This window comes from Ammospiza caudacuta, chromosome 5 (assembly GCF_027887145.1).
Source record: "Ammospiza caudacuta isolate bAmmCau1 chromosome 5, bAmmCau1.pri, whole genome shotgun sequence".
Lineage (NCBI taxonomy): Eukaryota > Metazoa > Chordata > Aves > Passeriformes > Passerellidae > Ammospiza > Ammospiza caudacuta.
Window position 1 is genome coordinate 4,387,108 of NC_080597.1, and position 26,787 is coordinate 4,413,894.

General features: G+C 40.4%; 1 protein-coding gene across 4 annotated transcripts in view; it reads right to left on the bottom strand.

Moving 5' to 3' along the window:
* The window catches only part of CALD1 (caldesmon 1), a 162,823-nt gene that overhangs the window by 97,932 nt on the left and 38,104 nt on the right, over positions 1 to 26,787 (bottom strand). For all 4 annotated transcript variants that reach the window (XM_058804707.1, XM_058804706.1, XM_058804711.1 and 1 more), the window contains one exon: positions 1,099 to 1,189. The gene's annotated coding sequence lies outside the window, so the exon portion shown is untranslated. The remainder of the gene's footprint in view (positions 1 to 1,098; positions 1,190 to 26,787) is intronic.

Genomic DNA, 26,787 nt, shown 5'->3' on the forward strand with positions numbered 1-26,787 from the left:
TAAACACTCCCCCCACTGAAGGCTCAAAAGTAACACAGAATGCAGAGCAACACCCAGGGCAGAGAACAGCCTGCAACGATTATCAGCCCGTTCAGCACTTGCACAAACCTTCCCAGAAGTGCAGACAAAGTTAAATTTGCTTCCCCAAGGACGATGACAAAGCCTGCTGAAATGGGCCCGGGCCCAGCAATGCTGATGGGGAGGGAAGGCAATGCAAGCAGTGTCCTGCCTTCTGCTGTGTGTGCCTCCTCCACACTGCTCTTGCCAAAAAAAGAGGGGCAGAAGAGGCCCAGGCACAGAAATGATCCCCTAACAGTGACCAGCAGCTCCTTATACCCTGAACTGACTTAAAATGATGGTATTTAAGGGGGCTGACTCAATGCTGGGGCAATATTTCTGACCCATCATTCTGCTGTCGCAGGCACTGCCTTAAGCTTTAGAGCCAGTCCACAGTTTGTCTCCAGCCTGGAATTTCCGTATATTGAGGGGCTAAAGTTTACACACATTATAAACACTTCCTTTAAATGGTTTGTGAGCCCTCACTTGTTCTGGCAGTGAAAGAACAATGTTTGTAAAAAAAAAAATTGTCTAAGTGTTCCATGTTGTAAATGGTCAGTAAACACAGTTACTTGGTCTCTCACACACTTCTCAGAGACTGCTTGCTCCAAAAAGAAGACACAATGGGATAGCAGCACTCCAGCATATGATCATAACACAAATAAATATGATTTAAGACTCCCACTGGAAGAAAAAACTGCTAAAATCCAGTGGAGAAACAGAGCTTTTAAAAGAATGGCCATACACCGACAAAACGATTACTGTAAAACGCAATGATTTTTGAGTTGAAGGTAAAATTCCACGTGAAATGCTTTAAATTAATTATCAATTCTGAACAAAGTAATCACTGGTGTCAGTGACACCAGAGGGACAGGAGCCAGGGGTCTGCTGCAGGGTTCTCCACTGATTTTCACAGGAATTTGGATCAGCTTCCAAAGAAATAAGAAAACACATAAGAAAAAAAAAAGCCTCAAATAAACCCCCCAGCTTCTGAATACCACAGGAAAGGAAGTCTGAGGTAACTTCTTTGATCATACTCACAGGAAGGCAATCAGAGGAAATATTCTGAGCTTTTCAGTAACAAACCAGCTGCTTGATGAATCAAAACGACTCCAGAAAAATGAGGTGAACTCTATACAAAAACAGGAAAAAAAAGGAACCTTATTTAGCAAAGGTATAATTACTCTGCATTCTTCATTTTTCTTTGGTAAAGTCTGCTTTAATGACACTCCTAGAAAATTGGGGTTTTCTTAAGTATGAAATAAAACTTTAAAAGTTTTAAGACACCAATAAAACCCACTGTCAAAACCTCTAGAAATTAGAATTTGACAAAGGAGATTTTGATTTCCCAATACCTCTTAACCAAATCAGTCGCTAAAACATCTTTAAGAAGTGAAGTTTATACAGATTCTTGTTGTTAAAACAAGATGAAACATACTGTCTGACTAGCAGTGAATTTTCACAGCACAGACAGGTTTCCAGCCCACCTCCCTAAGGATTTAGGATATTCCATGCAGTATAAAAATGTTACAAAAAGCACTCTGCAAAAGCAAATAAACAGTAAGATGACAGCCTGTAGATGATGCAAAACTATTCAGTTTAATCAAACTTAAAAGTCAGTACTACAAATGGGGGAAAGAGTTCATAGCAATGAATTTCTACAAGCAAACTGAACTCATTTTGCAGAAGGAAAGGTACAGGAGGGGAAAAAAGAAACCCTGAGATATTCTACAAGCAGCATCAACTCTAAATGAGCCAATGACACTCAAAACTTCTTGGAGTGTGAGGAGGAGTTGTCTGAGAATATCAGGTGGCTCCCTAAAAGGGTTATCATGCATTGGAGTAAGTTTCCCACCCTGAAATATTTCTGGGTGACCTGGTAGAAACCCACAATGGACACCAGAAAATGCAGAAAGAACAAGATTCAGTGAAGTGGGGTATTTTCTCCTCTACATTCAGCTACTTCTTTGGTAGTGTACAGACACACCAGAGTAAGAATAAAAACTGCAAGCTTTCTTCAGAGAGCCTCTTGTGGTCTGTTCTCTTTAGAACCAAAGACCTTCATGTTGAACATTTGCTGCCAACAGAGGAAATGGATTATTTAAAAATCAACCTATTTTCAGTCATTTTAAGATAATAGCATGGGGTTGGTACTTGCATTCATTTCTGGTTATTCACTGGAAACTCAGACTTTTGAGGACTCAATATAAATGGTTGCTCTGTAATTTCAACAACAATTTTACAGTCTGGTCTCTAGGTTTTAAGACACCTGTCACTAATTCACATTATTGCAAATACTGGGGTGGCCAAAGGCAGGAATTTAATTAAATGTATTAGGAGTTTTAGTACTAGATTCAAGAGATCTCAACCCCAATTTTATGCTGAGCATAACTGTACATATATCACCTAAGAAAAAAGAACAAGGTAAGAAAACAACCCTGATTTTCAGGGTTGAAAAAAACCACAAGAACTTTAAATCTTCCTCTTCCTCTCCCTGGTTACACCTGCTAACAGCAAGAGCAGACCAGGCTCTATCAGTCCCGAGCTTCAACTCATGAATAACAAAGCCCTTCCAGGTCACTGAATCAATTCCAACTTTTCCACTAAATTGAAAATCTTACTTTGCTCATTTCTATGGTTTAATGTGCCCCATTTGACTCTCAGCAGGAATAACTTCAAGACATTCAGATCATGCTTTTTGGAGGTTCCTGGGTCCAAAAACCCTTTTCTGCTTCAGACCATTTGTTCTCTTTCAACCTCTTCAAGATCTCTAAAATGGAGACAACACCCAAAAATATTTCCATTTTATTTCCCACAATCATGAAGACCTCTTCTGCTGCTCTCCTTGTATTTGTTCTGTTCTAAATCAACACTTTTCTGAATCAAGTTCAACATAACTTGTGATACCAATAAAATGACTGAAATATTCTCTCACAGAGCTTGCCTTCCAAAAGAGTTTCTCTCCCACCACAATTCCATTGTAAGCTGCCTATGAAGAGTTATGAACAATTTAACAAAAAGGTAATTTCCATACAACTTAAGCGTGAAGGAAGTTCAGGCCCAGGTCAAAAAACAGACTCCACAAATCCAACAAACATCCCTCAGGTTTGGACACACTTTGGGCTGTAATCTTCAGTGGTAAAATTGGCACCATTTTTCCTGATTCCTCAGTCCTTCGAATTACCCTGACCATAAACTTTGGGTTCGTGTTCTGCTCTCATTTGTGCAAAGGCATTAAAAGCACCCCAGGCCTTGGCACCCACCCAGCACTGCACATTCAACGCTCAATTTCCTGCAACATGGGCACTGTTTTTCCCAGTGGGAATTCTGGGAATCATAGATTCCCAGATAACACAGGACAGAGCCATTAAACACAATTTCAGTAACTAAAGTGCTTTTATCGGAAGTTCTTAAAAATGCTTCATCAGAAGTACTTTGTGGCTTAAGTTCAGGAGTTGATGCTCTCTTGATTATAAAAACTGGAGAAAACAAATCCCATTCAAGGTCATTCAGCAGTTGACCTGTGACATTTAAATGTGGGTTGGGAAGGGCTATTAAAAATAAAGAAAAGCATGGTTTCACTGCACTCTGCTCTGTTAATGAACCTGGTTCCATTACACCTGGTAGTTTTGAATGGAAATAAAGTTATGGGGCCCTGTTATCAAACTCTGTGTTGCAGGTATTCCATTTTATCCAAGAGATCCCAGCCATGATCAATATCAGATGTTTAGAGTAGAACACAGGGACAGGGAAAGTATATAATGGTGCTTCCCACAAATACCCTACAGCAGCTTGTGACTTCCAGAAGGCCTGAGTCAAAGGTGGAATCCATATATTTACTGATCTCCATGACAGCCTTTTTCCATTAGGTTCAGCAGCTGCCAACACTGAAAAAAATCCTGTGACAGACTCCTCACTCACCTAGAGCACAGTTAGCTCTGATATGCACACAAAGTATTCAGCATTGCACCCCATATAATGGAGCAATCCCAAACCTGACAGCAAGGTGGTTAAAAAGCTACCTTGGAAATAGCACACCTGGGTTTCAGTCCCACTTTCATGTGTAACCACTTAGGAAAATGAAATTACATCAGTAGGAAAGAGTGGGAACATAAAGAGTAGTTGAAAAGCGCATTTGAGTGTTCTTTGTGACAAAGGAGGTAACCCATTCTACCTACTGCACTCTGAGTTAGCAACTTGTTAGATAAGAGGACTCATCCTCTAGTCTGTAAAATCAAATATTTCACAGAATCACAGAACAGTGCAGGTTAGATGACACCTCTGGAGATCACCTAGCCCAATCCCCTGCTCCAAGCAGGCTGCCCCATCACCAGGTCCAGCCGGGGTTTGAGTATTTCCAAGGATGGAGACACCACAGCCTCTCTTGGAAACCTGTTCCAGTGTTGATCTCTCATAGAAATAAAGTTCTTCCCTAAATCTAAATGGATTTTCTTTAATTTCAATTTCTGTCCTTTTACTGGTACCTTTAGGAAGACTCTGGTTTGGTTGTTTTTTATTGTCATCTGTCCCTACTCCCATGGTGACAGAGTCACAGTGTGTGACAGCCATAGAGTTAAGCTTGAATCTCACCCCAGTTACAGCTAGAAATTTTTATCCATAGATTTCAATATTGGCTGTTGTGCAAATGATTTCTTTTCTTGCGAGTCATGAGAATGACAGCAGGAAACCACCTTTTCTAAAAAATTAGTCTAGGTGAAATATTTCTTTTAATACCCACTTCTTCCAGAACTACTTTTCTCCTTCTGATTTTTATGTTGTCACTGTTGTAATGTTATTTATTTATGTGGGAAGGCATTACAGAGGGAGCAATTAAAACTTTTCCTTGGACATGCTATGTGCAAGAAGATGAGTTTTCAATACAGGATTTGGCAAATGAGTGTTGCCAGCAGCAGACAAGAAGCCTCAAACTCATCCATCACTAGGATACCCAAAAAAAGGTGCCCAAGGAATTTGACCTGGAAAGGGAAGGAGTGTTCACACCTGTGAGCTGCTCACCCAGACACTTGCACACAGCTTATCAGTACAAAACAGCAGTTCAAAGTAAATAAAAACACCTCATGCAGCAATGTGATTGAGTTACATTTAAAAACCATAGTCAAATCCCACTGGCTTCAGGCTAAACACACATTGACATGCTCTGCTGAACAGAGTTTGCTGTACCTGCACTCCACCTCCCAGAGGGGTGCAGCCACCTCCTGGGGGAAAAGTTGTGTGAAGGAGAAAAATCTTCCCCTTCCCTTCTGCCACACTGCTAAGATCCTCTTAATGAGAAACTCATCGAAGCTTCAGAAAATGACAAATTTCCCCTCCACCATCTTAAAATGCCAGTTATCCTTACACTGACTTTAGTACATGGACAGTAGCAGGGCACATTAATATTGTGGAGGAAAGTAACTCCTCTCACATTCACAATGATTTTCTCCCAACAAAAGTGAGCATCTTCCAGATACGACTGCCCTGCAAACAGGGTTTCATTCTGCACATCCTGGCATGGAACAGGAAAGAAAGCCAAGTGCTTCCTGAGGTTAAACACACTCAAAAGGAAGGCTAGGTACAGCTCTAAGTTAAAGTTGATGGTGAGATCTGTGCTTGGTAATTCCTGAAAGTAGAGAACAACAAATAAGCAAAGTATGTGTGCATCTGAGCAGAGGCTAACAAATAAGCAAAGTATGTGTGCATCTGCACAAATGTGGGCTGGAACAGCATCCTTGGCCATGCAAATATAGCACTTGCTTCCTCCTTTGGCCACATTTGTGCTGCTAAGCAGAAACCATTTGCTAACCACACAGCAGTGGCATCCACATGAGCAGCAAACCAGACTCCTTGTCTCTTCCTGCTTTGCTCAGCACTTACTGACCACAGGAACAAACAGAGGGCTGTGCTCCTCAGCTGCCCCATGCAGGATCTGCTGCTCTCACAGGGACATCAGGAGCAGGCCAGGCCTGTTCCAGAGCAGCCATTTGTCCTCACATAAGCCTCACTGCCAACACAGCAGCGACACGCAGAGAGGCAGAGACAGCTGAAGGGGAGCATTCCCCACTCCAATTCTATGTTTGCAAGAGAAAACATTTCAAATTTTAAAAGCCAAAGCTGGTGATATCCCTGTTTTTAATCTATAAATTGAACATGAGCTCCCCTACATCACTGGCAGTGGATGCAGGCCTGTCTGCTACAGAACGTGCTTCTGAGGGGAACTCTTTACTGCTAATAAAAAGTCCCAAATTCCTTGCAAATTCGCTGTCCCTTTCAGAAGAGGGTTCCAGAAAGCTCAGAGCTCTAATCCAAGTTGTTAATAATCCATAAAAAATATGGCATAATAATTCAAAAATAGTCTCTTCCCACAGACAGTAAATGGAAACTGCCTGCTTTAAAGCATATTTTGACAGCTGCTAGCATCATTCAACATTTCAAATAAAAAAATCTGCTCAAAAGAAACAGAGTCAGAAAGCTAAAAAATTTGAAACAACAAAAGAATCTCTTGTGACAGCTCTGATTTTCTCCTCTTCCGTGTCATCTTCAGCTATTGAATGGAAACACACTAGTGGAATGGAAGAGAGGAGGCTGCAGGGAAAATTTTGTGAGCTGTATCCTTTTCAGGGAAGTTTAATTAATGGCATTTCTGAGAAGAATTTTGATTGACAGGATTAGTGCCAGCACTAAACGTTTCTATTTCTGGATCCTGGAGCTCACAGCTCCCATAAAAAATAAAAAGAGTTCAGAAAAAAGCTTTGTGCAAATGAAGCCATTCCCTCAGCAGGGAAGGTTCATGTGAACCTCTTCTGTGGCTTCCCTTCACATGGGTTTTTCTGTGGAGATAGGACAGCAAAAAGTCCCTGGAGAACAGCCTCTCCATGAGGAAAAAGGTTTGCTTCCATTTTCTAGGTTGGTCCTTGGGGAAGGATCCAAAAGGAGTCAAAATCAAACCCTAAGAATGAGTGTTCCCAAATTTTGTGGAGGGAAACATTTGGTTCCACTTTCTTTTCTTTTGGATTTATTTCAGCTTTTAGTTCAGACTAACTTTTACTTTCTAAATTCCCACCTCCTTCCTGCTAAGACAATCTAGTATTTTGCCAGCATCACTCAGCTCAAAAGATTTCAATTCTCTAATTACCTATAAAGACTTGGGACAAATGGTTAAGGTGACCACAAGCACTGTGTTTTATTTGATTATTGTCAAATCTTTAAGTACTATCTCAAATAAACCATCTTTATAAGGGGCAATGCATTACATTCCAAAACAAGAAATGGGAAATGAGCCAATGCTGCTCAAAACAAGGGAAGGACACAGCATTCCAGTTCCCACAGGAAGCACACACCAGTTTGCTGAACCATCCTCCAGAAACTTTGAAATTGAAGAAAAGAAGGAGGAAAAAAATTATCCTCTTCACTTTCTACATCCCTTCTCTACCACCTTCCTCACAGGATAATATAATTCAGATCCACTTATTCCATGCCAGAAGTTTTTGTGCATCTTGTTTGCATCACATCTGGATGGTTTGCCCCATTTTTTCCTCTGCTCTTCTCCTGCTTTCCCTCAACTCTACTGTTCTCCAGCTTATTTGCTCACTCCTGTTCACATTCTTGCTACATCAATGTCTTGGCCCAGATTCTCTTCCTCCTACTCCTTATTGTTATTGTCCTGGTATTTCCTACCTCTGATCCTATCAGTTTTGGGAGGTTTTCCCATAGATCTCCAATCTCTCCCTTCTTGCACCTTAAAAATTCTTGCGTAACAATTTCTTCAAATTATAAACATTCCTCTGCATTTGAGATTGCAAATTTCTGCATCTTGACTGAGGCAAGATGAACAGACCTAAACTTCCACAGAGGAAAAACATCACAGTGCCCCAGAATGCTGCCACTTACACAGGAATAATGCAAAAAAAAAAAAAAAATGCAAAAAACTCTTAAGTGGCTTTATTAGGTATGGAAAGCTTGCAAAAAAGAATGTCCCAGTAGTCACATTATTGGTGATTAATATATCTATCTTCTTCCATAGGCTGTTTCAGTGACCCAACAAACCACTGCTTTTATTCCAGCCACTGTCTGGGAGCAGCTGGAGCTTTGATGCTTTCAGCTCCCACTGCTGCCAGTGTTTAATATAACTGGTACACAATCCTTTGAGTTCAGATCCACTTACTCTATCCCAGAAGTTTTCATGCATCTTATTTACATCACATCTTGATAGCTTTGCCCCGTTTTTTTCTCTGCTCTACTGTCCTCCAGTTTATTTGCTCACTCCTGCTCACATTCTTGCTATACCAACTCTTTAAGGCTGCAGCATTACTACCTCAATTTTAATTTAATTAAAAATGCCTGCAGAAAGAAGCAGATATGCTTAAATACTCAAGAGCCTCTAGATGGCTACACAAATACTGAAATTTTGGTCTGCTCAGGAGAGCAGACTAATTATAGATGGGCACCATCAGGAACCAGCTTTGTCACCACATGCTGGAAAATGGATCATCACCCTGACTTCATCCTGTCCTGCCCCATGGATGGAGGAAATGAAGCTGCAGGAGAAGGCATGGCAAGCATTGTCTACTTTCTACCTGTTCACTCCTTGTGCAAACACAAGACCTGGCAGTTTGCAATCCATCATCTGGAGGAAAACCACCAAGGCTGCCTATCAGCCTTCAAACACTACCTGTGTGCTCAGTGATGCCTGAGCTTTGCCAAACCCACTCCATTTACTTTAATGAACTACAAGTCATAACTTCAAAATGCAGTTTTGAATCTCTCCTCATATAAACAGCAAGGAATGTGCATCATGGAAAAAAGTTAACCTGGTCACACCTTTTCCAAGAGGAAGGGCATGCTCAGGTACTGCAGATGAGAATCAAGATGACTGAGGCCCAGCTACTTGTTTAGACTGTTAGTCTTGCTTTCAGTGGTAGGAAATATTACATAAAATCCATGTAACACATACAAGCTAAGTGCAAATGATGAAAGAAATCAGCAAGGGAAAAGAGGCCAGAGAGCTGTTGTGATGGAAGAATAGCAGCTGGGAAAACTGAAGTCAACCCAGCTATGTTATTTTTTAATTAAAAATAAACATAGCCTTTGTTGCCAAGGGATTGGTTAGCATTCCATTAAAAAAAAAAAAAAGGAATTTTGTTTTACTTCATTCTCATTTCCCTCCTAACCTCCCTGTCCTCTCCTTCCCCCTCCAAAAAAGTATTAATAGATTTTGCAAAAAAGAACATGGTCATAAAGTTTAGTTTAGAATCTGCAGCACCACACAGAACCACCTATTTTTAAGGCAATCTCTTCCTCTCACACCAATGCCTTTTGATTAAAAACATTCAGATCACAATTTAATTTTGTTAATTATTTTGTCTTCTGCTGCTGAGGTCCATGCTAGCTGTACAAGTATGCATGACTAAAGTGCACATGTGTGAAGAGTAAAACCCGGTTTGGACAGCCCTTCTGATGGAGGTTTCAGCAGAGCCATGTTCATCCTTCCAAGTTGAGCCTTGCTTCTCTTTGACACCAAAGCAGCTTTTTCTCACATCTGGTTAGGGGTTTGTCCCAGTTTTTATGAAATTTGTTTGTGTCCAAGACCAGTGAAGATTTTTTTTTTTTTTTGCAGCCCTCACTTCACAAAGAGGAGTGTGGAGTCACTTAGCAGAGAAAAACCAAAGCATCCAAAGACTCAGTTGAGGATTTTCACACATTCCAAGGACTCAAAGGTTAACTATTTTTAAAGGCTGACTACCTCATTAGCCTCTTTACCCACAGCTTTTCATTCATCTTTGACATTTTTTGCGTGCTTTTATTATGCCTGACCTCAGAGAAGGCTCCTGCGACCAAGCTCTTCTCTACACAGCTTCCACATCACATTTCAGAATTTTATCAGGCATAACCAACTCCTCTTTTCCCATTCACCATCTGCTTTGCTAGTTACACATTTTATTTAAGATGTTTTAGGCCATTACTCATATGGAATACATATGCAGAGGCAGTTTCAATTGTTCTGATAAAACACATAGGAGTTGAGGGGGCAAACCTCCCCAAACCAGATCAATGAAATGGATGTTTTCTGTAGAAATATCCATCTTCAGCTGAGCAAATATATCAGTTCTAGTTGAATCAAATAAAGATCTAGCTAATAATTAGGCACTAAGCTAAAGGGTGAGAAAAGAGAATTAAGGTGAAGTAAAAATAACTGCATGTACATCCTGCATGTCAGGGAAGTACCATCACATCATCCACCTAAAGGGTGTTCAGGTGTGGGATTGTTCCCTGTCTGGACTATCCGTAATCACTCCAGCTTACATTAAAATAAAAAGGGAAAATAATTATTTAATAATTTATTCAGTGCAGAGCAACTATAAAGAGAGTCATGACCAGTAGCAGCAGAGTACAGGATGGCAAATGCACTCACATTTTCACAAGAGAAAGACTCAATATTCACCCCCAGCTGCAAAGAGGGACATTTCAACCTTTAATCTTGCAAGATCTGAAAAGAGATGAGACTGGAAGTGTGTCTCTTCCTGCTTTTTATTTAATACTCTCCTTCTACACTCTCCAATGAACTTTCAGAAAGATTTTGAATTCATGAAAATTAAAAGACAAATAATTTTTCACCCAGCTCTGGTCAGTATGTGCTGACTCACAACCAGATTCCTCCAGTATTTGAATCTTCCATTGACTCCAGAGAAAATTTGTGGCTGACCACAGAGCAAAATCTTAGCTAACTAAATACCATAATGCATATTATTTGCCATGCAACAGCAAACACAGGAGAAAGAGGATCCGAGGTTGCATAACCTTTTCTTTATGCTTTGCATATTTTTTGGAATAAGAAACATAACCACATTAGGCAAAGCAATGTGTTTGTTTTGTCTCAAGGACATTGGCTCACAAATAAATGTTACTGCAGCTAGTCAGAGTTCAAGTCATTGGTGCCCAAACTATAAAAGAAAAAAGGAAAAAGACAAGGCCTTTGGAAATGAAATGTTATTCCTCATCCCAACAAAATATAAATAACTCAACAGTTTAGTGACCAGCAGTACACAACAGAATGAATTCTGGGTATCCAAGCATCAAAGCATGACAATGAAACATTCCATGAACATTAACTCCTATGTGGCAACACAAAATTGGGTTAGAAAATAAGAGAAACTCAGTGAGACAAATAACTTGGCACTGACAGGCCCTACCCATGCTAAGCTTCAGCCTCCTTGGGTTTTACACCACTTTCCCTGCAAGAATAGATTTTAGCTGAATTAAACATGATTGGAGGGATAGTTTTATCTTTCAGAGGGTCACTTGCTGCCAGAGTCTAAGGGTTACCTGAACACGGACAAGTCAGAGAGGCTTCTCAGCTAAACTTTCTTTTCCAGGTAGGGTGACTCTGACTACCAGATTAGAAATTTCCTAATTCTTCCTACTGAGAAGGATTCCATTATCATTCTCGCAGTGTTTTTGCTTTTCTTCAAGATCTGCAACAGCTCAGCCTAAAACTAAACTCAAGCAAAAGCTTTGGGAGGTTCCTTCCATTCCCTTTCAAATGGGAGGGAGGGTAAAATGATGAATTCTAAGTAGGACAGGGGAACCAAAACAAACCTTAAAAGTGCAAGGGGAAGACAATATCCTGTCTAGAGGGAAGGAGTTGTAAAAAACTAAGAAATGCCATCAGACTTTTTATTCAGAAGAACAGTCACAGCAGCAAGAATAACAGTGATTTTGCTGTTTTAAAATGCTTGGAGGCTTCTCTCACCTTATAACAGCACTATTTTGTCTTTTGCATCTCAGACCAAGCAGCTAAAGCCACTGAAAATGCAAGCATGTGCCAAAATGGGCAAAACATTCAAAACCATCAACATGTCCCATCTTCATCTGGCAAACAGAAAATGGAATGCTATTTACAGCTCTTTGATATTTCTTTCTTTCTCATGGGAAACTAATTGATGTTGTCTACTGCCAGCTCTCATTGTTAGCAACACTCACAGAGAGTTTATTAATTTTATGTCTTGGTGCCATTTATCCAAAGCAACCCTTCTACAAGGGTCACATTAGATTGATAAACAGCAAAAGTATCATATGGACATCAGAACTCATTCACCAAGTGGAATTCAGGAAGACTGATACTTACATTTTATGTATTTCTTATTTTAAAAAAAAATCCTCTTGTCAGGCAAATGAAGATTTCCTTGATCTCTAAGTTGTCGAAATATACAAAACTAAACAATAGCCACCCACTCCAATAATTTCTCCCATTCTGCAATACACAAAACCACAGTTCAAAGCACATTGCTATTTGAATACTCTCCATCTTCCTTCCCCAGCCCTGTTGCAAATCTGTGAATTAAGCAGAAATGCTGCCTGTATCATCCACACTGTGGGAGCCAAGTTATCATTTCTCCCAGCTGAGAGCAGGATAATTTTATCTGGAATGGCAGAGAACTCCACCAGAACTGTCACATTGTGGCAATGACATGAAGGTACCACCAGTTTAGGTTCATTTCTTTTGGTCTAAGTCACAGAGAGGACCTCTGGTCTCTGCAGACCCCAATGCTTTTAAATTTATTAGGCCTCACTACCTATCACAGCCTAAATCTCCTTTATGAATACTTAAAATAACATTTCCACCTGTAGATCAGTGGGGAAAAAAAAAAGCTGACAGGAGGAATAAAATCTGCACTGTGCTTCAGATAATGACACACCCAGAACACACAACATAAGGGTGAAAGAGAACCTGGAAAATTAAAGCAATGGAAATAATATGTTAAAAACAAAGAGAAGCAGTGATACACAGGCATCAAAGAAAGTGAAAAAGATGGGCAGAACGATTGGCACAAAGGAAATTAGACAGATTTAGCAATACACTTGGATAAGTCCATTACACCAGGGCCCAGAGCTCTTAAAGCACCTCCAGCTTCATGGTGTCACTTCAAGGCATTATAACATTCTTTTATATTTAGAATATATATATAGTATATACAGTATCCTAAGTGGTGCTCATCCCCTCTTCAGTCACCAAAAAGACAGATATTCTGCACTGCATGACTTTGTGTCTAGTAAAGAGGCCCACACACCAGCAGAGAAGGAATCTCTGTTGATTAAGTGTCAGATAGGAGGAGTGCACAAAAAGCCTTATGATAACAAATACTTCTTGCAACAGGGCTCATTCTACCTGTGTGTCCAGAAACAGGAGATTAAAAATAGATAATCAAAGAAAAGAGGGGGGGAAAAGAGAAGAATGGTGGTTTGAGAAGTTAAATGGCTGGTGCTGTAGCTCTGAGTTTAATCCACCAAACAGCTTTCATCAGAACAATTAGATTGTTCTCCTCTGGGCCATTCATCATCTCAGATATTTTTCTAATTTTGACTTCTACCCACCAGAGATCAGAAACCCTTCTGAAAAAAAATTATCATCTAGGGAATCCTCCAGTGGAATTTGGACTGGCCTCCATCATTCCTCAAGTCAGTGCTCCTTGACTTTTTCCCATCGAGCTCAGGGCTGCAGTGCAATGCCTGGAATGGCAGCTCTGGCAGCCCACTTAGGCACTTCCAATTAATGTCTGAATACTCTGAATTTTCCTCCCAGGGTGTCAGAAATGGACAGCAGTTTTAGTGATCCTTCTAGTAGCAAATCCCTGTCCCACTCATGGCTTTGCTCTGTGCATGTTTGTGGGAAATGAAAAGAGCTGCATTCCAGCATGAGGAAAACACAGCTGAAACTCCACACAGAGAAGGCTTCAGGTAATACTTAATTATCTGTTCACCTGGCTAAATCTCTATAGAGATTCCTTGCAATACACAAGCACAAATATATTTCTCCTCACTTTTAGTCAACACTCAACCACATCGCAGTTTTCGTTTCTTTGGTATGCATAGGACTTCCACTGCAATAATGAGTGATTCAAAGTTTGCACTCTCAGAACAAAAATGTGAATGAAGGGTGATTTCTATTCTCATTTTACAAAAGGCTCATTATAAAAAGAAAGAAAATAACATGTACAGCCACAGATATGTTCTGTGAATGAGGAGCTTACATGGGGGCCTCCCCGTGTGTCAAACAGTGAAACATTTTTAGTATTATTATTTGGTTTTCTTTATGGGGGAAAAATTTTTTTAAAAATAACCACTTTTTCTGAAAAGAACAAATTATTCATTTCCTAGAAACACAAAACTGGTTTCTGTCAAATTCTTTCAGTGGTATGCTCTGAAAAGGGAGAGAGGGCAGTGACAAATGTGGCAGAAGATGAACTGCTGCCTTCTCCAGAAACAGCAAATCCATGGGTGCCAGCTTCCTCGCTTGAGCCAGAACCAAAGCACACATTTTACACAGATTGAAGGGCCTCTTTATACAACCATAAATGACATCTAAGTCATTTAAAATAATGGAGGGAAGAAGAGGATATAGAAAACAGAAGGAGGTTCAGACAAGTCCCAAGTATTCTCTTGTTCTAAGCCTACAAAAGAGCAGGAATATCTTTGGTGTCCCTCTAGAACTGCCACAGGATCTCCTGTGCTTGACCAAACACCTCTGAAGATAACACATGAAAATCTCCATGGAATTAATGCAGACACAGGGATTTCTCAGCCCCCAAAGAGTTTGTCATTCTTCCACCTTCAAGCCAGATCTAATATAATTTCAGACAAACATTAATGAGAAAGTTACCTATAATAAATTTCTGCTTATGTGACAGATTTGTCTCCATTTTTAAATACCAGCCTCAATACAAAGGCTGCCTGGTTGTACAAAGCAGTGGTGGGCTAGTTTGCCCTCTTTGGTACCATGCCACCTTGGTGACAGGTCCACAGCCAAACAATAATGGAGCACACTATCAATGTAAACTTTAGAACAGAGAAGGGGTGGGGGGGAAGAAAATAAGCAAAAGCCCTAAACCAAAAACCTCACACCAGCTCAATCCTGGCTTTACAACTGCAGCCTTTGGCTAATACACAAACAGCTTCTCCTAGGAAGAAAAAGTTGCAGTACTTCAATGAGAAGTACAATGCTGAACAGATGCAGCTGAGCCCTGACAAATCCCTGGACAGATAGAGTTATTTCAGTTTGAGAGCTTGGAGTGTGACTGGAAGTCCAAACACTTTGAAGATGACATAAATCAAAGTAGCCTCTCCTTCAACATGGCGATTTTCTTTGCTTGGAGTCCCTTCCACTCTGAGAGAATGGATATAAACTGTTCTCTCAAAGCCATCCACACTGTTCACTATGGATTATGTGAAGTACTTTTTCCAAGAAGAGAAAAATGAGCTTTTTTCCTCACGCTCTCCTGTACAGCTTTAAATCATGTTATAATGACATGGTGCTGGGTGACTATTGTGGCTGTAGAACAACGCCAGAAAATCAGCTTTTCTCAAACTTAACTGCAGAGGGAAATCTACGTACCATGGCATGAGGGAGGTGTGGTGACACAGGACAAGTCCTCTTGTAGCCAAGGCAGGTTTCAGTTCATTTTTGAAGACTACAGGCTATAGGATCCATGGTGGATTTCTGGTTCTGCAATTTCTCCCACCTTCACTCCAGGATCATCAGGGCAATCAAATAACTAGCTCTGATTCCTTTGGGATGTCTTTAGATGTCCCATGTGAAGGGAGCCAGCTCAGTTACCAGAATAGAAGTAATTTCAAGCAAGTGAGCAGTGAGATTCAGCTGGAGAATTGCTCAGGTTTAACAGTACAAATTACCATGGCTGTGCAGCAAAAATCCTGGGATCACTCTGTACCAGAGAGGAACTGCAGGATTATGCCTGTCCAGCTGGTCTGAAGGGTGAGAACACCTTCTGGATCTTGTTCTTGCAACAGTTTGCCCCTGCTCTTTCCTCTACTATGAAATACCAAACACCACACAGACAATGCAACATGAGGCTTTTCACAAGCTTTGCACAACCCAAATACTGATTTCCAGCTTCCAGACTATAATTTGTCCACAAGACATAAGCTGAATTTCATTTATATAGCAGCATCCCCACTGGGGGTATTGGTGCTCCATGAATTATCATATTCACCTCCAATAACTCCAGAGAAAAATCCCTATTTGGATCTACAGATCAAATAGACTTCTATATACACATATGATCTATCTTGAAACAGATGTAGCACAAAAATAGTATGCAAACATACACACACCATACTATCCTCCATAGTCTAAATAAAGTACAGCAGGGCACTTCCTCAGGTAGGAATTTTTCTGTAGAAAAATGCACATTAATAAGGTTTTGCTCTAAGGTTAGGGAAAATTCACATTAAAAAGATTTTGCTCAAAAGAATAAGTTTCAATGGTAAATTGATAAAAATGCATCTACTGGAACAATTATCTTTAAAAACTCAGCACCTTACAAGGAACTGCTCTAATTGCTGCCTCAATCAACATCACAGCTTCTAATACAACTTGCAATTAACATATGGTAAATAGCATCTGCCAATTAGCCTGTGATGTGCACTGTACATCTGATTCCTGTTTCCACTGGAATGCAGCTATTAGTGCTGGAACTTGTCCAGGGTCTCTGCTTTGGCCTCTAATGCTCTGTAGATGAGCAACCCTCAACTTCATGCAGCAGTTAAGAGGAGGACAAGATTCCTGCACACATGAATTAGGTCATGGATATGAACCTTGAAAGGAGGTTCATTAGTCATTTTTTAGAGCTCTACTACTTTAAAGTAGAAGAAAATAAATCACAGAATACATCCACTTCATCACTGCATAGTGTCATCACAGACAGCAAAGTTAAAACTGTATTAATCACACATATCCCACCATTTCTTCCTTTCTTGTCTGACCATCCTTTTTCTTTTCTTTTTCCTTTGTTAAACTACATAGACTGGAATAAAACCACAGGCATTTTATTTTACTTAATTCTTCAAGATCTAATCTCTGCTGTTGTCAAGTGTCTATGGATGGCCAAGATTCACACTTTCCAAGACCACCTACATTTGCTCAGCACCTGTAAGGCCAGTTTTGCACAGAGCCCACAGTTTTTGCTCCTGATCAAGCTGCAATTCTCAAATACCCAATGCTTAGCAAGTCACAGAGGTAAGAGATGTGAAGCCCCCTAAACTTTTTGCACATTAAAAAAACACAAGACAATGAGGGATTTTAAGTAACTGCATGATCAAAGCACGAAGAAAAAAAGAGAGCTATCTTAAAACTTCCATAAGTGTTGATTTAAGTTTCTGAAACCAAAATCATTCAAAAGGGCATGCTCCAAAGTTAAAAATAATTTTTAAAAACCATACCACCGAAAGCCTATGCTTTTGCCTGTCTTGGTAACTCATTCTAGAGTGGCAAAAAAACCTTTATCGAAAAGATTCCACAACTGGTGAGGGTGACAATTTTTGTCAGGGTTCCAGAAATAAAGAATGCCACAGCTATCAATCAAAGCCTATTAAAAACATCCTTTTAGCAGCAGGAGAAAGCTGTGACCTAGGACTCAAGATGAGACTTCTCTGCCTAACTGTCATGTGATTTTGGGGTGAGACTGGGGACAGGGGGTTACCTCAATGCTGCTTCTTCCCCTGCTGCCTTTGATTCTCATCTGATCAGATTTTAAGTCCTTGAGGCCGTGGAATGCTTTTCAACATAAACAGTGCTTAAGCTCCCCCTAAGTGTGGTATAAAACTATTAATACAGAAACTAGAAAGTGTTTTGGTTTCTTCTCCCAGGGATAGAAAGAATACCAATAGCAAGTCAAAGGGAGCACACAAAATTTTCCACACTGATCTACTGACTGCATGCTGCAGAGTCAAGGTCCATTAGGAGCAGTGCAGGCCTTGCTTCAGCCTGAGAGCCAAAGCTCAGTTGTCATTTCCATCTGTGCAATGTACACAGCAAAGGTTTCTGTGCACCATTCCATCAGGTGCTCCTGCTGCTGTCAAATGCAGAAAGGGAAGAAAATGGAAACATGAAGCAATGAAGTAATTTTCCTTCCCATATACAACCTCAGGCTGAGATGATGTCAGGTTTCACAAGCAAAACCAGTTGGAATGACAGCAACATTTGAGAGGAGAAAATCCACAGGAAACCTGTATTTTTCAAAGAGTGCTTCTGCTGATTCAACAGGCAGCATCCTTACTGCAAAGTCTGAAACTAATCAGGACTCTGTGTGACACATGGATGTCACTTTGGCTTTCACAGATTGGGAAAATATTGCCCAAAAGCTACACTCTCTTCTATGCCAAACAACTCCTGAAGGGATTATAAGGCTGGTTACCTTTACTTTTAAAACATGCAACTTCCTGCTGAACCATAAAAAATTGTATTGGTCTAGTAACTGCTGTAATTTCTGAGAGCTCTCAATCATCTCTACTAAATTATGAATCATACACTAAAAACGGGAAAGAAAAAAAACAGGTCCCTTTGATCCTCTTACTGGAATAAAAAATGGGAAGGGTGGACATGGTGGGAGGGGGCAGTCATGCTGCCATTATTACAGCAGCACTTCAAGTGCTGCTCCTTCCAGGGAATTTCTCTGCAGGACAGCTGTGGTTGGGCTGCATCTTTCTCCAGGTGTAAGAGGACAAGACTTGGACTGAGCACACCATCCTCATTCTTGACCTTTAGTCACTCCTGAAAGTCACACTGTAATTTTTACACGAGGAGTAGAAGCAGTTTGGAGAATTATAGAGTGAGGGGAACTTGAATTTGTCCCCTCTGTAGATTCAGATGCAGGCATACACTACACCTAGATTTATTAGATCCTGCAAGCCAGGATTCATGTGGCTGTATCAAAACATGGATCTGCGGCCTTCCTCTTTCCTCCTCACAACCAAGCAGTCTTCAGCAAAAACAGAGATGGGAGAGAACAAAACAATCTTCTTTCCCCAAATTCACTCCTCTTGCCCCTGGCTTGCTGCTACTTCACATGGACTACTACTCAGGACAGCAGCCTCCTTTTAAGGTAAGATTTGAAAAAGATGAGGGGAAAACTGATCCATTTTTCACCCCCTTGCATATGGCTATGTAGAAAGACAGGTAAGGAAGGTACACAACACTTTAGCTGATGTATTAGAGACTCCTGTCATTTTGGGGTAAACATGTACTTGGAAAAAATGCAGCAAGCTTGAATCACATTAAAGCCCTGATTTAGCAAAGTGCTCTGAAACACATGCTTATAGTTAAGCCAGTGCCTAAATGCTTTGCTGAATTAGGACCTATGTTGGTAAAAGGGGCAATTGATTAATGGCTTCTGACAACCACCAGAAACTAATGAGCCACAGACCTCTGCTTTTTCCTCCAAATGACTGTACTTAAACCCAAAGGAAATTTCATTATGGAAACAGAAAACACTTATAAATAAATCATACGTGTCTCCTTCACAAATATTAATTTTTATCTGCAATTAGTGGTAAACCCAAAACTTCCTTTCATACAGTAATCAGAGACAGTGCCATTTGCCCTACGAAGCTGATTATTCTTTCAAACCCATAAATTTCTCCCTAGAACTCCACAGTTTACAGAAGGCTCTGTGAACTCAGCTAAATCAACCATGAAATATGCAGGATCCAAGAGAGGAACCAAAAGGTTGCCTGAGACAAACTCCAGGGTGAATCATGCCAGCACTGCACAACCCACCTAAAACTCAGAGAGCTCAGCAACATGCTGAAATCTGCTTCATGCTGCTTTCCTCTGAGACACATCAAACCCCAGGGAATTCACATATTGGCTAGCTCCTGCATGAGAGGTGGAAAAGCTATAGAACAGTGAGAGGATAGCTTCAATCCTCGAAGACCCAATCCAGCTATTTGCCAAGTGTTCACCATTGTGGAGGTTTTCTGAGTGGCCACATGTCTTAGCTTTTACTTTAGTCATATGTAGGGGCAGGAAAATCCTCTGGCACATCTATAGGAGCTGTGACATTCAAGCCTAATGTCAGCCTTACCTAAATCTCATTGAACAACCCAACTTGTTTTTCCTAGCAGCATCTCTGCAGTACAACACTGACACTCTCCCAGCAGAAGAGTTAACACTCATCTAACACATCCAACTTCACGGAAGTAAGTTACAAAACAGGGACAATAATATCTGAGGTCTCATTGTTATCACTCATAAGGTATGCAAAAATATTCTCCCTTTTTCCGTTCTTGCATTGGTGTTTTAGTCATCTAAATCAGCTTTCAAGAGTAGGTACATGTTATGGAATGAAAACACAAGAAATAGACAATTGATGCCATACAATGGGTGTTGACAGAGGTTTCAGGGCAGAGATGGAGTGGCTCTCATGCCACATGGGAGCTGTGAGCAGTTAATTTCCTTCAGTCACACACTCTCTTGAAAGAGCACTACTTCACCTGCAATTTGAAGAATTACCAACTATGAGCATTCATGGACAATTTGTCACTGAACCATGACCTACTGATGAGATGGAGACTTCAGCTGCCACAGTTTTATTGAAATGTTTGTTGAATATCCATTATGGCCTTTGTAACAGGGATGAACTCTTAAGGGTAGCTCTGAGGAAAGAAAAGTGACATCACTAGCATTCCTGAGCCTTGGGGAAATGACCAAACCCAGGTTTTGTTGTTATTTTTTTAATCCAGAAAAAAATTCAGCTCCCTAGGATCAGATCTCCATGGATCAGACAGATTCTAACAATGCCCCAGAGGAAAGGGTGGGGAGGGAAAAGGAAAACTCTTGATTTTTTTTTTTTTGCCCAAATCTACAAAAATAAGATATTACATTGCTAAGTACTCAGTGTTTACACTTCTGTTTCACTGTGAAGAGGAAAACAAATATCTACCTTTGCACAAGTGACTTATCAATATGTTTATTGTAATTCAGATCCTGCCTCAAAACATACTTGAAAGTCTATTTCATGTTTCCATGGATTTCAATTACCATTTTGTAAATGCACAAACAGAATTTTATAAACAATAACTAGCAGCCAGCTGAGGTCTACATATTCAACACAGTACCATGCACAAAATATTCTTAAGGTTCAGATGGAAAATTTCCAGCAGTTTCAAAAGGAACACAAGGTGGTGAGTTTAAAAACATATGTCCTTACCCACAGAGTGCATGGGAAAGTTTGAAACAGCAGGTATTTCCTTTTCCTAGCCCTGTGAAAATGCACAGTGTATCACTTATCACCCTCAGAGGTAAGCTTGGATATTTCTGAAGGTAAATGCTGTGGCTGGGAAGGGACCAACACAACAAAGCTCATCCCTTTAGGGGTGTCTTCTGAGAATCTTGGCCAGATTCAGCTTTGCCCACACTGAACCCAAAGATTTACACCACTGATATCTGGCCCCATCCATCACACCCACACCTGGGCAAATAATATAAAACACCCCTTGTATTCCTCAGGGGATTAGAGCTTTTCCTCTACTTCATTACAGTGACAGATCCATTGTGAATTATCACCATTACGCTTCATGACAGTAATGAGCCCAATTTTATATTTCCTAGGCCTTGTATTTCCAAAGCTATTTTCTGTACTGCATATTTCCACTGACAGACACTCTTTTTCATTCCCCCTCTCAGTGGAAAAAGCTGGTATGCACTGAAAGAACAGCTTGGCATTACAGGACAGTGACGAACCCTTCCCTCCAAATGTGCTGCTGAGAACTCAGCAGGCTCAGACCCTGGCAATCAGGTGCTAGGAACTCACAATCTCACTGCTACACCAATGCAGGTGTTCTCAATTCACTTCTTCAGGGAATTTATAGGACCTGTTCTCTTCATCAACAACCATCTGAGCATTTAGGAAGCCAGGCTGGAGGAGATCAGGATGATTCTCCCACTTCTGTGGGAAATTTACCTCAAAGACTGCAAAGTCTTTAAGTCATGGTGTTGCAAGGGGGATTAGAGGAGCAAGCACTTTGCTTTAAGCTGTCCTTCTTACATGGAAGGAGGTGGCTTCCATTTTAATAACAAGATATCTTCCACAGGACTCACTCCACGTTCAGCAAAATATGTTTGTTCTTCTGTCACACCATTACCTCTTCTTTCTCAAGATTTCTAAAAGCAGATATTAAAAATTAATGTGAAGCACACCCATAGGTGTTGAAGAAACTTGGCTCCAGACACATCCTGCTCTCACAAAGTTTTCTCTAATTGTTTTTCTGAGCACTTGCAAGAGCCTCATTGAAGCATTTCATGCCTGTATTTTCATTCCCCTCCTTGCTCTAGGGCTTGCCTCCCTGTTGCAATGTATTTTGTTTTTCAGCTTGACCTATTCCATGAATCTGAATGTGGCTGAATAAATAAAGCAGCCCAAGCCATTGAGAGAGATCACTGACAATATTCATTGACACAAATCTTACTATTAATAGCTTTAAAAAAAAAAAAAAACATTAAAGTTAAGAATTACAAGTGAAGAGACAAGTAGCCAGAACATGCAAAATTGGGCCATTTTCAGCTTTGAGCATTCTCAATTTGTGGGTTAAATCTCTCCAAAAAATATGATAGTGGCTTGGCAATTGCTTTCACAAACACTAGGTAATGTTTTACTGAGGCACTAATTGACAGATTAAATAACAAAAGGAGTCAAAAAGTTCTAACTTTGGGCTGGTGGCAAATCACACTCATGTCATTTGTTTGGAAACACAGCAGCTACAAACAGCACCCCTTCCCTCCTGGGTACTGCTCAGTTCCTGGCTGGAAACCTGAATTTATCTGCAGGTACACATTGCTTCAGGAAATGGGGGAACTATTGGAAGAGAGCAAGCAAAGTTCCCAGAGCTCCAGGAAACATGGTGTCCATGGAGAATTTGGAAGGGTCAGGCTTGCTAAGCCTAAAAACCAATGATTTTCACACATATATTGGAGAATGATAAACCTTTCACATCCCCTGAGGGCAGGAGGAGATGCAATGTGCTTAAAATAGAGCAACAGACACTGATTTTTGTCCCTTGACACCAGCAATTTCCCGACCAATTAAGACCCTTGGGAAAACTGTGTAAAGGGAAGGATAATTAAGCACTGTAACAGGTCAAGTGAGGCAAACTGCAAAGAACTACATGGGACACTTCCAGAACAAAATACAACACTCAAAAATCACTTTAAATAGTAAACTCTGCTCTGGGCCAATAGAATTAACTGGATTCGACATCAACATTTTTTTCCACTCTATATTATTAATGCTTCTATATTATTTAATCTATTTTTAATACTACCTGCCAGTTTCAGCCCAAGTGCTGCCTGTGTGTGTTCACAAGAACATCAGAAGCTGCAGCTCCTCACAAGAGCACAGCACAGAGGAAGCTCATGGTCATCGCCTTCTCCACAGAGGCACTTGCAAAGGTTCCCAAGGATTCAACTGGCAGACAGCAAATCCTCAGAGCCAGAAGGTGTCAAAAATCAAGGACAGATGTAACAAAACCAGAACCCAAGACACTTTGACCATGGACATTGTTAATAAAAGATAACAATTGACCCACCATACAGAACCCCCATCTAAAGCCAGATTGGGATGGCTGTCTAAGTGTAATGAACTCGAGATGCAGAATATTTTTTTTTTTTGCCAAACATACAGTTTTAAAGTCCATTAATTCAATTCCTTTTCCTTAAAGTAAAATAATCTGAATGTTTAAAGAAATACAATGGACAGACACCAGCTTTAACTTTCACTGAGTACCTATTTCCCATCCTTGAAATTCTCCCCTTAACTACTACTGCTTTCACTTGAATTTCCCCACCTATTTAATTTGTTTATTAAATTCCTTTTCCTGTTATTATAGAGCTCTGATCTGTTACTCTTGTTTGGATCACAAGCATAACATGAACTGGTATCAGCTACAGCTGCCATTCTATCAGCATCAGCATTCTGTCTCCAAAAATGACTGAGATAGCTGAAAGGAGATGAAATAAATCCACAATTTACCTATAAAATAATGTAATTAAAAGCAGGATAAAGCAGGAGAAATTCTTTTGCTGTATCCCCTAGCATTCAGTTTACAGTCTGGAGCATGAGATGCATTTTTAACTTCATGTGCACATCTACACATATTATTAAGAGTCATAAAACAATCTTTTTTATATATCCAAGCTACCCAATCAAATTCTTGGCAAGGTGATTAAAATTCTGAAGTAGAAAGGATAGGGAGTGGGGAAGAGGAGAGGGAAAATAGCAATAAGGAGAATCGCATTTAATTAAATTGATCACTTGTATGTACTTGAATTGCATTTAATTGATCACTTGTATGTGACATCCAAATGCACCTCAAATAACCAAATTCATAACAGGACCTAATCTGGCTCTCTCAGGTCAGCTTGTTCCAAACAGGAAAACTGAGGTACCAAAAAACCCCAAAGCATCTTGCTGAATATTCCTGGATCTGCCCACAGAGCTCAAATCCAGTCCTGGTGGTTTAGGATTAAATCTGGGAAAGGTCCACATGCAGATGCTAAGTAATTCAGCAATAAGTGAATTAGCCGTGGCAGAAAGAATTTCTGCTAAGGCTGCTCAAAGCCATCCAAACCAGGCTGTATTTCAAACAAGAGCAGTGTGGGTCACCTTTGTTTCTGTGCCACGTTCCCCTGCCACCATCTCCCCTCTCACTGCCCCCTGCTCCTGCCTGTGGTTCAAAATATATCTTAATCTAGTCAAATACAAGTTCTGTACAACCTTTTTTCTCTCATGTTCTTTATAAGGGGTCATTTGGGGGTGTTGCTTGGTTGGGGTGTTGTTCTGTTTGACCATTTTATGTGCAAGCTGGACAGTGCAGAGAGGAGCCATTGAGATCCAAATCAGAGCCTCCTCTGTTCCCCCCCTAGCTCAAGTTGGATCAGACCTCACATGAAATAGTGCCAACATTTCAAACTGCTCTCTGAAGATTTTAGCTGGAATATCTTCTGGACAGTAGCTGTTCTTGGGAAGTCCACCTAATGCCAAAATTCCATAGAAATGCTTCCTGAATTGAATTACAGCCCTACAGCAGTTCTTTTTGTAATGGATCTCAAATGGAAACCAACAGAAATGTTTCCTTCTTCATTTCCCTTAAGTGGATTCAATATTGAGGCTGCATTTCTTTTTTTTTTTTTTTAGTGTGATGTGGGCATGAAAAAGCAATGCAAAACCCCTTCCCTCCCACCCCAAGAGCTCATGCACCTTTGCATACCCTCCTTACAATTTTTAAATGTTTCATGAACCTTTCAGTCCTCATCCAAGGCTCCAGAGAAGCCTTCACCTGGGCAGTAACTTTCACACAAGTGGTTTTGTAGCCTTCCAAAAACCAAATTCTACAATGCGGGGGCAAATTGAACTACCACTAAGAAAGATTTTTTTTTTTCTACAGCTTATCCTCAGCCACCTCTGAGTATTCACTTCCAAATATAAATTTAGCTTATTAAAACTGTCTATGGTGCATGGCTTTGTAAACCTCAGGGACCATCCCTGCAAATTTCTCAGCTCACAGAAGTACTACTGGACCTGGTTAAGGAGACTGCCCATGAGTGAGCCTGGATTTCAGGTGTGTTACAACACTCAGACCCCCTCACCAGATATATATCACTAATAAAGACCTGGTCCTCACAAATTAGCATCAACTGAATGCAGGTTCAGGGTTTTTTCACCTGGTAAATCCATATGCTGTGCCAGTGAGGGGTTTTACCAATCTAGATTCAGAAGAATAATTTGTGATATGCCTTAATTTACATGAGTTCAGAGTATATGTTAAAATAATATTTTATTCTCTCCATCCACTGCTACAATTACTATTACAAACACAATTACAAATTACTCCTAGCTCTGCTACAATTTTATGTTATTGCATTCATTTTGTGCTGATATCAACATGCCTAAATAAAAGACAGGCTTACTTCCTCTTGTCCATTTGTGTTATTTATGTTATTCTAGCAAACCTGCTAGCTGTCCATTTGTGTTATTTTAGCAAACCTGCTAGTTTTTCAGCAAAGCAGTGGCTGCCTACTCCATAAAATACGAGCACAAGCAGCAAGTCCATCCAGGGCTGGCCAATTTCCACGTATCCTAATATGGTTAAGAAAATGTTTGAGCGGAGCCCAGAGCAGAGTGCCAAATTTAACAGCTCTGCAGCGAGCTGGGTGCCACAGAGCCCTCTGCTTAGGCTCACTCTAACCCCAGCCTGTTAGCTGGGCAGCTGGTTCAGCCTGCTGACATGGGCTAGACCATAATTGTCCTTGTGCACAGTCACAGAGCCCAGAGCCCATGCTCTCCCTGCCCTGGCAGGGAAGGTTCAGGCTCGCTGCCCTACAAGGCTCTCAGGGACAGCAGCTCATTGGAGAGTTTCCCTTCTTGGGCTAAATATATTGAGGAAATCCTGGGTATCCTGAGGATATAAAAGAGCATGGGCTGCATGAGGCACTCCGTGTTTGTGTAAAGGTTTTCAAGACTTCTTTTTCTTTCACTTTCTTCACCTACTGCTAATGTCTTCAAGAGAAGTTTTACAATATCAAAAACTATGAAAACATGTATATATATATTTATTTATATATCTGCCCTTTATACAGGTATATATATAATACATATATATATGAGTACATATACAATATATATACCCCCCTGTATATATACACACACACACCCCTGTATAAAGGACAGATACCTTCCTTGCAGTTTTGCTACTACTGCCCTTTATGAAACCTGACAAGGTTCAGGCTGCTCACCTGCCTCTGAGCCCTCTGCAAAATAAACCTTGTCCACTCGAGTTATGTATTTGCATTTCAGCCTTCCAAATTTCACTGGTTTTAGGATTTTTGAAATGGCTGAGACAAAGGGCGACAAAGTAAATGAATGGCATTACTGAGGTCAGGCTTCA